This window comes from Physeter macrocephalus, chromosome 15 (assembly GCF_002837175.3).
Source record: "Physeter macrocephalus isolate SW-GA chromosome 15, ASM283717v5, whole genome shotgun sequence".
Lineage (NCBI taxonomy): Eukaryota > Metazoa > Chordata > Mammalia > Artiodactyla > Physeteridae > Physeter > Physeter macrocephalus.
Window position 1 is genome coordinate 75,567,298 of NC_041228.1, and position 12,641 is coordinate 75,579,938.

Consider the following 12,641-nt stretch of genomic DNA (forward strand, 5'->3'; position numbering starts at 1 on the left):
GCATGAACTTTACAATTCATAAATAAATGGATGCGCTCACTTTATGCATGAATATTTATGAATAAAACCATGAATAATATTAATCTTTAACAACTCACGTAGTAGGTTACTAATACAGAGCCTGCAGTGAAATGTGAAATTAAAAACACTGTGGGCATGGACATCGCATTTCCCTGAGAGCCTTTCACTGCCCACTGGTTGGTCCTTCACAACCAGCCAGTTGCCCCCGGATGTCCTACTTTGAGAAATTCTGCTCTGGGTCATGTAATCATTTCTCCTCTCAGCCTGGTTGACCAGAAGGTAGCCGGGGCAAACGAAGCTGTTTTCTTGTTACTGAGTGTTTCTGTTGAGTCCTTCCTTTGCTAGTTTCCATTGTTCTGTGGCAGCTTACTGGTGCAATGTCAAATTGGCGTACTAAAAAAGCAGACGATGTTTCAAGAACCCCTCTTTCCTATCTTTAAGAATGAGAACCTAAATATAATACTTTGGACTCTTAATGTGCATCAGGCCCTGATGTTCTATTTACTTCATCTCATTTAACCCTCACAATAGTGCTGCAAGGCCGACTTTTATGCTCCTGTTATTACCAAGGAGTAAACCAAAGGGGAAATTGGTTAAAATCACTTGGTCAGTGACATGTAACCAACAGGAAGTGGAGTCAGGGTAGGAACCCAAGTTGATCTGACTTCAAAGTCCAGTTGCTTAGCACTGTACTTCCTCTTAAAGAAGATGTGAAACTGGAGATGACTCCAAGTTCAACATGACAACGGTAAGGCTGTTGCCAGGGCAAGGTAACCCAAGGAAGAGAAATGGCCAGAGGCAAAATGGGAGAAGGGAACTAGTAAGTTCAGTTTAGAACATGATTAGTTTGGGGTGATGAGTAAACATCCAAATAAAAACTTACTCTGGAATATTACTTCCATAACACCAATTTTCAAATAATATGTATCAAGACACTGGCAATATTCACTGACAATCACTATCAAGAGATTTTGCATAACTCCGTGTTAAGATCCTAAGGGGGAAATGTATATATCAGGAAGGGTTTCTTTTCTTGTCAGACAGACTTAATTTGCAATTAACCACAAAGAATGTCTGCCTACTCCTTCCCTCTTTGCTTTAGTGCTGGCAGCTCTTTCTACCTTGGCTTCTGTTACCTACATTTGAGGTATTTATTACTGTGCTAAGTCACATGGGCTTTGAAGGTTTTGTTCAAATCCAGGAATGATGTAGATCTCATTAGATGGGCTATTCTCATCTGAAAAGAACCAAGGGAGTCAGAAGAGAGATCCAGTTCAATACTTGCTATAAGGAAATAAGCCGACTGGAGACGTTCTCAGATTAAATCTAATTCAACATTATTTAGAAAAAAACCCAGTGGAGACATAATTCATCAGTAAGGCTCAGACTAGGATGCCTTGCTATGCCAGATGAATTCAAGGTACAGTGCCACTTTGAAAAGAAAGAATTGTTGCCCAGACTCATGCATAATCACACGGATCAGGGCTGGTTTTATACAGATTGTAGAAAACCTTTCTTCTTACTCACACACTTAGGATGAGTCCATCAAGATAAGATAGATGAAAATTCCTTTTGTGAGGAGAGAGTTTTATGGGAGGATGGGGCTCACTCTTCAGTTTTAAAGGTAAAGACTCATCATGGAGAAATAAAGCATGTGAAGCCAGCTTTGGAGCTAGTAAAACAAATAAAAATCGCTTGATCGTAAACTGTAAAACGAAGTATCTTATTAGCTGGTATGTGGTTACAGGAGAATTACCACAGGCTTGAGTGTTAGAAGAATCTGGCTTCAACCCTGTGTTTGCCACTTAGTAGCTGTGGAACACGGAACAGGATGCAAAAACAGAACAACTCGAGTAAGAAATAAGTGACAATATTTTTGGATTATAGACCAAAAATATATATTTCTATCAATATGAACTCATGGATATCTATTTTATCTTTGTCCCATAATATGGAATTATTGTTATTGATTTGTTGCTTAAGTTGTTCTAACGTTGGCCATCGGGAGCTCTTTCAGGTTGGTTCCTATGACTTTCGCAAAGTCCCCATCTTTTCTTTCTTTTCCTTCTTTTTTTTCCTTCTTTCCTCCCCTCCTTCCTCCCTTCCTCCCCTCCTCCCTCCCTCCCTCCATTCTTTCCTTCCTTCCCTCCTTCCTTCCTTCTCTTCTTTCTCCCTGCCATTTTCTCTTTCTTTCTTTTTCAGTTCTTTCTTACTTTCTGTAACCATAAGATGCTCCAGGCTCACCTTGTATTTTTCCAGCCTCATCCCTGGAATCAACCATTTCTCCAAGAATCCCTGGTTTCTTTTATTGGAGAATCAACTTACCTGTGTGTGTTTGTGTGTGTGTGTGTGTGTGTGTGTGTGTGAGAAGCCAGTCACTATAGGCATGGCCCACTGGCCTTTGTCTGTGTGTGTGTGTGTGTGTGTGTGTGTGTGTGCGTGTGTGAAGGTAATAAACTATGACTCCATATCGATATGTCCAATCTGGTACCACAGGGTTCATTCTAGCCTTTCCCCTTTCCTTATTTGTGTCTTCTTTCTCTAACAATAAGAAATCTGGTTCTCCTTATCTACACTGTATTTACTTATTTGTTCAAACTTAGTATGTAAATAAAGAAGTTTCAGAATTCTTAACTCATTCTTTTTGAGAAAAAAATTTACCAATTCAACTACAATGCTTGTGTACAATTCCGTTTGTGTACACTATTCAGACAAAGTGCCCCTTTTCAGGTTAGCTCCTTTCTTCCCTGTCCTCGTTAGTGTGGTTGTGTGATTTATTTGTAATATTTTTAGAGCCATTTATCACAGTCTGTATTTCCTCTTTATTCACATCCTTGTTGAATTTTCTATTAACCTGCAATAAAAATTGTTTATTTTTGTGCTGTATGTGTCTGTAGGGTTCGCAAATGTGTAGAGTCATGTACTCATCATTACAGTTCTATATCAAACAATTTTATCCTTGCCCCAAATTGCCCTGTGCTACTTCCTTATAGAAAACTCTTCTGCCCAACTCTTCTAGGATCATTGACTTATTTTCTGCCTATAGTTTTCCTTTTTGCAGAATGTCATATAAATGGAATCATACAGCAGGTAGCCTTTTTGGGTCTGAGTTCTTTCATTTAGCAAAATGCGTTTCTGATTCATGCATGTTATTGCATAAATCTTTAGACCATCCTTTTTTATAGCTGCACAGTATTCCATTGTATGGATGGTCCTCAGTTTGTTTATCTTCCCAGTTGAATGATATTTACTGTTTTCCAATTTTTGCCTACTGTTAATAAAGCTGCTATAAATATTCATGTATAGGTTTTTGTGTGGGTCACATGGTAAGTACATGTTTAACTTAACAAGAAACTATCATACTGATTTCTAAAATGGTTGTACTGCCACCATACATTGCCACCAGCAGTGGATGAGAGTTCCAACTGCTCTACATCCATGTGAACACTTGGTATTGCCATTAAAAATTTTTTTTGATAGAACTGCCATATGACCCAGCAATCCCACTACTGGGCATATACCCTGAGAAAACCATAATTCAAAAAGAGACATGTACCACAAAGTTCATTGCAACACTATTTACAATAGCCAGGACATGGAAGCAACCTTCCAACCTTCCAAGCAACCATGGAAGTGTCCACTGACAGATGAATGGATAAAGAAGATGTGGCATATATATATACAATGGAATATTACTCAGCCATAAAAAGAAATGAAATTGAGTTATTTGTAGTGAGGTGGATGGACCTAGAGTCTGTCATACAGAGTGAAGTAAGTCAGAAAGAGAAAAACAAATACCGTATGCTAACACATATATATATGGAATCTAAAAAACAAAACAAAACCAAAAAACGGTTCTGATGAACCTAGGGGCAGGACAGGAATAAGACGCAGACATAGAAAATGGACTTGAGGACACGGGGAGGGGGAAGGGTAAGCTGGGATGAAGTGAGAGAGTGGCATGGACATATATAAACTACCAAATGTAAAATAGATAGCTAGTGGGAAGCAGGTGCATAGCACAGGGAGATCAGCTTGGTGCTTTGTGACCACCTAGAGGCGTGGGATAGGGAGGGTGGGAGGGAGACGCAAGAAGGAGGGGATATGGGGATATACGTATGAATATAGATGATTCACTTTGCTATACAGCAGAAACTAACACAATATTGTAAAGCAATTAAACTCCAATAAAGATGTTAAAAAAATTTTTTTTTGGATCTTTAGGCATGTAGTGGTAACTTCTTTTTGTTTTAATTAGCATTTTCCTAATAATTATTGATTTTAGCACCTTTTTATATGTTTATTTTCTCTCCATACATTTTCTTTGATAAAGTGTCTGCTCAGATCTTCCCCCTGCCCCTTTCCTCTTTTGGATCGTTTGTTTTCTTCTTTCTCTTTTTTTTTTCCAGCTGTCTACTTGTCTTTATTTATTTATTTTTTGTTGGAGTATAGTTGCTATACAATATTGTGTTAGTTAATACTGTACAGCAAAGTGAATCAGCTATACGCATACATATATCCCCTCTTTTTTGGATTTCCTTCCCATTTAGGTCACCACAGAGCACTGAGTAGAGTTCCCTGTGCTATACATGTTCTCATTAGTTATACAATTTCATACGTAGCATCAATAGTGATCTATGTAAATCCCAGTCTCCCAATTCATCCCCCTCACCTCCCCCCCCTTCCCCCTTGGTATCCATATGTTTGTTCTCTTTGTTCTCTACGTCTGTCTCTATTTCTACTTTGTAAATAAGGTCATCTATACCAATATTTTCAGATTCCACATATATGTGTTAATATATGATCTTTGTTTTTCTCTTTCTGACTTACTTCACTCTGTACGACAGTCTCTAGGTCCACATTTGTTTTCTTACTGTTAAGTTTGGACAATTCTTTGTATATTCTGGATATAAGCTCTTTGTCAGAATTGTGATTGCAAATATTTTCTCCCAGACTGTGGTTTGTGTTTTCATTCCCTTAATGGTACCTTTTGCAAAACAAAAGTTTTTAATTTTAATGAAGCCCAACTTATTAATTTTTTTCTTTATCAATTGTTTTTTTGGCATCAATCTAAAAACCCTTTACATAGCCTCAAATCATACAGATTTTCTCCTATAGTTTTTTCTGGGAATTTTATAATTTTATATTTTACATTTAGGTATATGATCCTTTTTGAATCAAGTTTAGTATAAAGTATAAGGTATGGTTTGAGGGTTTTTAAAAATGCATATAGATATTCAAATGTTCTACAGTTTGTTGAAGTGATTATTCTTTCTTTATCAAATTGCCTTTGTAACTTTGTAAAAAACTATTTGACTAAATTTGTGAGGATTTATTTCTGTGCTCTTGTTCTATTTCACTGATAATAGACACATAGTCTCTTATTTCACCAATGCCACACTGTCTTGATTATTGTATCTTGAATATGCATAGTAGGAGTTTTCCATCCTCTTTCCCTCTTTTCCAAATTTGTCATGTATATTCTAGTTCATTTGTCTCATTAAGATTGTACAGATGGTATTTTTTTTTTCTTAAATGTTTGATAGAATTCAGCAGTGAAATCATCTGGGACTGTAGTTTTCTTGGAAGTTCTTAAAGCAGGAATTTAATTACTTTCATAGATCCAGGACTATTGGAGGTATCTATCTCTTCTGGTAATTTGTGTTTCTCAAGGATTGGTCTATTTCATCTAAGATTTCAAATTTATGTTCATGGAGTTTTGTAATAGGCCCATATTCTTCTTTTAATATTTCCGGGGCTTGTACTGATATCCACTTTTCATGATATTGGTTATTTGTATCGTATATCTTTTTTTTCTTGGTCAATATGGCTAGAGATTGATCAATTTTCTTGATGTTTCCAAAGAATTAACTTTGGTTTCATAGCTTTTCTTTACTGATTTTTGGTTTTAATTTCATCAGTTTGTGTACTTGTCTTTATTTCCTTTTTTCTACTTGCTTTGAGTTTAGTTTGCTCTTCTAATTTCTTAAGGTAAGAGCTTAGATTATTGACTTGTGATTTTTTTCTAATATAAGCATTTGAATGCTATACATTTTCTCTAAGCACTGCTTTATCTGCATGCCACAAATTTTGATATGTTTTATTTGCCTTTGAATTCAGTTAAAAGTATTTCTTAACTTTCCTGAGACTTCCTTTTCCACCCATGGATTATTTAGAACTAAGTTTTTAATATCCAGCCATTTTGAGATTTTCCACATATCCTGTTACTGATTTTCAGTTTAACTCCGTTCAGGTCTGAGAACGTATTTTGTGTGATTTCTATGTTTAAAAATTTGTTGAGGTTTGTTTTGTGGAACAGGATGAGACTGCCTGGGTGTGAGCTTTGTCTTTACCATGGTAACTATCAGTATACCATAGTATGCCATATGCTCCGAGGCGTATTTTTTGGTTTGGCGCGGGGGTCTATCTGCTGAATTCTGAGTTTGGATCTTCCCTTGGCACTGTGCCTCAAGGAAGATGGCTTAAATATTCGTCTTCTCCTGTTACCTCCCATCAGGGTTCTGCAGTTATTTACTGTTTGGAGCCTCTTAGCTTGGAGCTGGAGTTCGCGTTGCTCACTGTTGTTTTGATTAATGCTTCGTTTTAGGCATGCATTATTTATCTGGGTCTTGGGGATGTGGACTTCTCCTTCCCCTCCCCTGGCTATAGTTGTGAGATCAGTGTAATCCAGTTTCTTCTCTATGCATAGGGTTTCTCTCGGTTCCTTTCCTCCAGCTGCCTGGTTTCCAAAGATGCCCTGGGGGCAGCAGTATTTTCTAGCCTCTCCTGCTCTTTCGTTCTTTTCCCTCACTCCTGCACCACAGTGGTTGCTTCTTAGGGCTCTTTCTGATCTTTTCTGTGAGCAGCCAATGGGGTTCGCAGAGAATCAGTCTTCACGTGGGTGCAAACTCATTTTCTGCAGCTCCTAGGGGTTTCACACTCTCTGACTGGTCCACACTTGGTTTTCAACAATTTTTCAACTATTCTATTCTGACACTTTACCTGGTGTCTGGTTACACCTGCCACATCCAGCTGAGTGTTTCATCTCCTCTCCCTGCCTGTGTCATCTCTCCTTAGATTTTGTACCAGTTGCTGCCCTCCAACCACAGTTCTCCAGTGGGTTCAAAAGCAGTCATGAATTTGAAGTGACTTCAGCTGATTTTACTGTAAGGGTGGGAACCAGGCCCTTCCAGCGATGTGCATTCCCCGGAGAGGATACAGGGACCCTTTGCTTTTTAGTTTTTGGCGTTTTGCACTTATCTTTATGCACTGTACCTTTTATTCTTTGGGCTTATTTTGCCCAAACTCAAAGATGGTCTGTGCCTCTCTAGATAATCAAACCAAAGTTAATGAGACCAGCCTTACTCTGTGATCATGAGTAATTCTTCTGTGATAGTATTTTTGATTATAAAGAGGGTGGCCATAAGGCAAAATGTGTGGTTTCATGGAACACTGTGTATTGACTACACGTAACACACCCTTCTGGTTTATCTGATTCTATTGCTGTCTTTGAGCTATTTTGTAATACGCCAGTAACTGATAGCAACACAAAATAAGTCTTGTCTACAAGACGTACAGATTCTGCCCTGTCTGGTAGAAGTTCATCTGAATTCCTTCCTCTCTGTGGAAAAACCAATTTTACTTCCATAAGTGCATTCTTTTCAATATTCCGGTTGTTGAATGCAATATTCTCTATATACCCACTAGATAAAGCAAACTTTTCTTTCTAAATCTTTTATTCCTAGTTTTATTCTCTGCTTTATCTATTGATTACTGAGAGAAGTATTAAATATTCCACTAGGATGGTGGATTTGTTAATTTCTTGTAGTTCTCTGAAGATATACAAGTGTAGAATTGAAGTCTATATAAGTTTAAAATTACTGTATCTATAATTGAGCCAAATGAGCCTTTTTTCCTTATGACCCTTCTGATCCCTTTTTGTTCTAAAGTCCGTTTTGTCTGATATTATTGTAGGTACATGGCTTTGTTTTAGTTGACATTTACTTGATGTATCAGTCGGGATACAGGCTGTTACAGTAACAAAGAACTCCACCTAACAATGCCTTAAATGAAAAAGAAGTCTATTTCTACCTGACCTGTAATGAGCTGGAGGTGGACAGTATAGGGGTTATCGAATACCTCTGTTTCCATAAATTGTCTGGGGACTCAGGCTCCTGTCTCATTGCTTTGCTAGCCTCCAAGTAGTAACCTCATCCACATAATCAAAGATGGCTCACTTCACCCCGGCACCCTTTTCTCTCTTCTACAGGAAGGAGAGAAAGTAGACTGAGAGGCAGATGTATTCTTTATAAAGATTTGACCTGGACGTTGTATAAGTCGCTGCAGTTCACATCCTCTTGGCCACACCTTCCTACAAGGGAGGCTAATAATTGTGCCAACGTGTGCACAATCCAGCTAACATTTGGATAGCGGGCAAAACCCAGACTATGTTCAAAACCTGTCCCCACGAAATCTGTCTCCATCCTGTCTCCACTCTGGATCTTATGATTTTATATTTTGATTAATTAGTTAATTTTTTTATGCACCAGTAAGAGAGCTTTCAAAAAACATCAAACAAAACTGGTAAAACTGAAAGGATAAATAAAAAATTGACAAGTAGAGTAGATTTCAAAACTTTCAACAATTGACAGAATGAGTTAGTAAGGACACAAAAGACTTGAAGAACACTATCTATTGATTTGACCTAATTGATATTTGGGCTTTCTTAAGACATAATATTTATTTACTTATCATTTATACATATACATGTATCTATTCTTCTTCAAATTCTTTTCCCATTTAGGTTATTACAGAATATTGAGCAGAGCTCCCTGTGCTGTACAGTAGGTCCTTGTTGGTTCTCTATTTTATATATAGTAGTGTGTACATGCCATTCCCAAACTCCTAATCTATTCCTACCCCGCACCTTCCCCCCGGTAACCATAAGTTTGTTCTCAATAACCTAATGATTTTGTTTTAAAACAAATGTTGGCAAACTTGTTCTGTAAAGAGCCAGATACTAAATATCTTAGCCACATGTGGTCACTGTCACATATTCGTCTTCTTTTTATCCCAGTCATTTAAAATTGTAAAAACCTTTCTTAGCCTAAGACCATATAAAAATAGGTGGGGTATGGGGTGGAGCATGGCCTGTGGGCTGTAGTTTGCCAACTCTGTTTTAGTCTTACTTATACACAACGTGTAGTAACTTAAAAGATAATTTCTAGATTAATTTTTGTCCTTTAACTCAATGGTTTAATCCATTTACTTCTGTGAATTGTGATTTCTCATACATTTATGTTTATTTCCCATTATTACATATTTTTCTGTTTCTTTTCTTCTCTGCTGTCCCCCCCCTCCACCTTGTATTTGCCTTTAAAAAAAAAATTACAGTTACTGTTTGTTTTCGGTCATACTGCAGGGCTTGCAGGATCTTAGTTCCCCGACCAGGGATTGAACCTGGCCCTCCACAGTGAGAGCACAGAGTCCTAACCACTGGACAACCAGGAAATTCCCTGCCTTCTTTTGGACTGAGATTTTTTTACTTTTTTTTTTTTTTTTTTAAATCAACACCTGCTGGGAAAGTATATGCTTTCTGTCTATGTAGTTGTTATTCTAGCTATTTTTAACATTCATTCAATCTGTTACAATATCACATTATGTAGCCTCTGGCAAACTCCATTGCACACTTAAGGGAAAATAAGAGTGAAAAGGCAAATAGCATTGTAGTATTCTTATGAAAGTGGTTTTGACCTGTGCAGCTCTCTTACAGTGTCTCAGGGGTCCCCAGGGGTACCTAGAACATACTTTGGGAACCTGAAGTTTCAGGAACTTGTATTTATTTTGTAAGCATTGTAGGTTATTCTGCTGGACATGTCTGGCTGAGACCTACTGTGGAATCCTGAGCAGCTTCAAAGTATTAGGAATTTAAAATCAGAGGGGCCTGGGGAGATTGGTTCAAGATGATGGAGTAGAAAGACGTGTGCTCACTCCCTCTTGCGAGAGCGCCAGAATCACAACTAACTGCTGAATAATCATCGACAGGAAAACAGTAGAACTCACCGAAAAAGATCTCCCACATTCAAAGACAAAAGGAGAAGCTGCAATGAGACGGTAGGAGGGGCACAATCACAATAAAATCAAATCCCAGTTTGTGGGTGGCTCACAAACTGGAGAACGTTATACCACAGAAGTCCACCCCCTGGAGTGAAGGTTCTGAGCCCCACGTCATGCTTCCCAACCTGGGGGTCAGGCAATGGGAGGAGGAATTCCCAGAGAGTCAGACTTTGAAGGTTAGCGGGATTTGATTGCAGAATTTCGACAGGACTGGGGGAAACAAGAGACTCCACTCTTGGAGGGCACACACAAAGCCGTGTGCACATCAGGACCCAGGGGGAAGGAGCAGTGACCCCGTAGGAGACTGAACCAGACCTACCTGCTAGTGTTGGAGGGTCTCCTGCAGAGGTGGGGGGCAGCTGTGGCTCACTGCGGAGACAAGGACACTGGCAGCAGAAATTCTGAGAAGAACTCCTTGGCGTGAGCCCTCCTAGAGTCTGCCATTAGCCCCACCAAATTGCCTGCAGGCTCCAGTGTTGGGTCGCCTCAGGCCAAATAACCTACAGGGAGAGAACTTAGCCTCACCCATCAGCAGACAAGAGGATTAAGGTTTTACTGAGCTCTGCACACCAGCTCTACCCACCACCAGTCCCTCCCATCAGGAAACTTGCTCAAGCCTCTTAGATAGCCTCATCCACCAGAGGGCAGACAGCAGAGGCAAGAAGAACTACAATCCTGCAGCCTGTGGAATGAAAACCACATTCACAGAAAGATAGACAAAATGAAAAGGCAGAGGACTATGTACCAGATGAAGGAACAGATGGCTTCACAGGTGAATTCTAGCAAACATTTAGAGAAGAGCTAACAGCCATCCTTCTTAAACTATTCCAAAAAAATTGCAGATGAAGGAACACTCCCAAACTCATTCTACGAGGCCACCATCACCCTGATACCAAAACCAGACAGAGGTACTACAAAAAAAGAAAATTACAGACCAATATCACTGATGAATATAGATGCAAAAATCTTCAATAGACCACTAGCAAACAGAATCCAACAACACGTTAAAAGGATCATACACCATGATCAAGTGGGATTTATCCCAGGGATGCAAGGATTCTTCAATATATGCAAATCAATTGACAAACCCACTACAAACATCATTCTCAGTGGTGAAGAACTGAAAGCATTTCCTCTAAGATCAGGAACAAGAGAAGGATGTCCACTCTTGCCACTATTATTCAACATAGTTTTGGAATTCCTAACCACGGCAATCAGAGAAGAAAAAGAAATAAAAGGAATACAAATTGGAAAAGGAGTAAAACTGTCACTGTTTGCAGATGACATGATACTATACATAGAGAATCCGAAAGATGCCACCCGAAAACTACTAGAGCTAATCAATGAATTTGGTAAAGTTGCAGGATACAAAATTAATGCACAGAAATCTCTTGCATTCCTATACACTAACAATGAAAGATCAGAAAGAGAAATTAAGGAAACAATCCCATTCGCCATTGCAACAAAAAGAATAAAATACCTAGGAATAAACCTAACTAGGGAGGTAAAAGACCTGTACTCAGAAAACTATAAGACACTGATGAAAGAAATCAAAGATGACACAAAAAGATGGAGAGATACACCATGTTCTTGGATTGGAAGAATCAATATTGTGAAAATGACTATACTACCCAAAGCAATCTACAGATTCAATGCAATCTCTATTAAATTACCAATGCCATTTTTTACAGAACTAGAACAAAAAAATCTTAAAATTTGTATGGAGACACAAAGGACCCTGAATAGCGAAAACAATCTTGAGGGAAAAAAAACAGAGCTGGAGGAATCAGACTCCATGACTTCAGACTATACTACAAAGCTACAGTAATCAAGACAGCATGGTACTGGCACAAAAACAGAAATATAGATTAATGGAACAGGATGGAAAGCCCAGAGATAAACCCACACACCTATGGTCAATTAATCTATGACAAACGAGGCAAGGATATACAATGGAGAAAAGACAGTCTCTTCAATAAGTGGTGCTGGGAAAACTGGACAGCTACATGTAAAAGAATGAAATTAGAACAGTCCCTAACACCACACATAAAAGTAAACTCAAAATGGATTAAAGACCTCAATGTAAAACCAGACGCTATAAAACTCTTCGAGGAAAACATAGGAAGAACACCCTTTGACATATATCACAAGAAGATCTTTTTTGACCCACCTCCTCGAGTAATGGAAATAAAAACAAAAATAAACAAATAGGATCTAATGAAAGTTAAAAAGCTTTTGCACAGCAAAGGAAACTATAAACAAGACAAAAAGACAACCCTCAGAATGGGAGAAAATATTTGCAAATCAAAAGATTAATCTCCAAAATATATAAACAGCTCATGCAGCTGAGTATAAATAAACAACCCAATCCAAAAATGGGCAGAAGACCTAAATAGACATTTCTCCAAAGAAGATATACAGATGGCCAAGAGGCACATGAAAAGCTGCTCAACATCACTAATTATTAGAGAAATGCAAATCAAAACTACAGGGAGGTATCACCT

General features: G+C 38.4%; 1 long non-coding RNA gene across 1 annotated transcript in view; it reads right to left on the reverse strand.

Annotated features, from left to right (window-relative positions):
* Window positions 1-10,350: 10,350 nt before the first annotated feature.
* LOC129392841 (uncharacterized) overlaps window positions 10,351-12,641 on the reverse strand; it is a 7,971-nt gene continuing 5,680 nt past the window's right edge. The window contains exon 3 of the long non-coding RNA XR_008619490.1: window positions 10,351-10,637. This is a non-coding gene — a long non-coding RNA (uncharacterized lncRNA). The remainder of the gene's footprint in view (window positions 10,638-12,641) is intronic.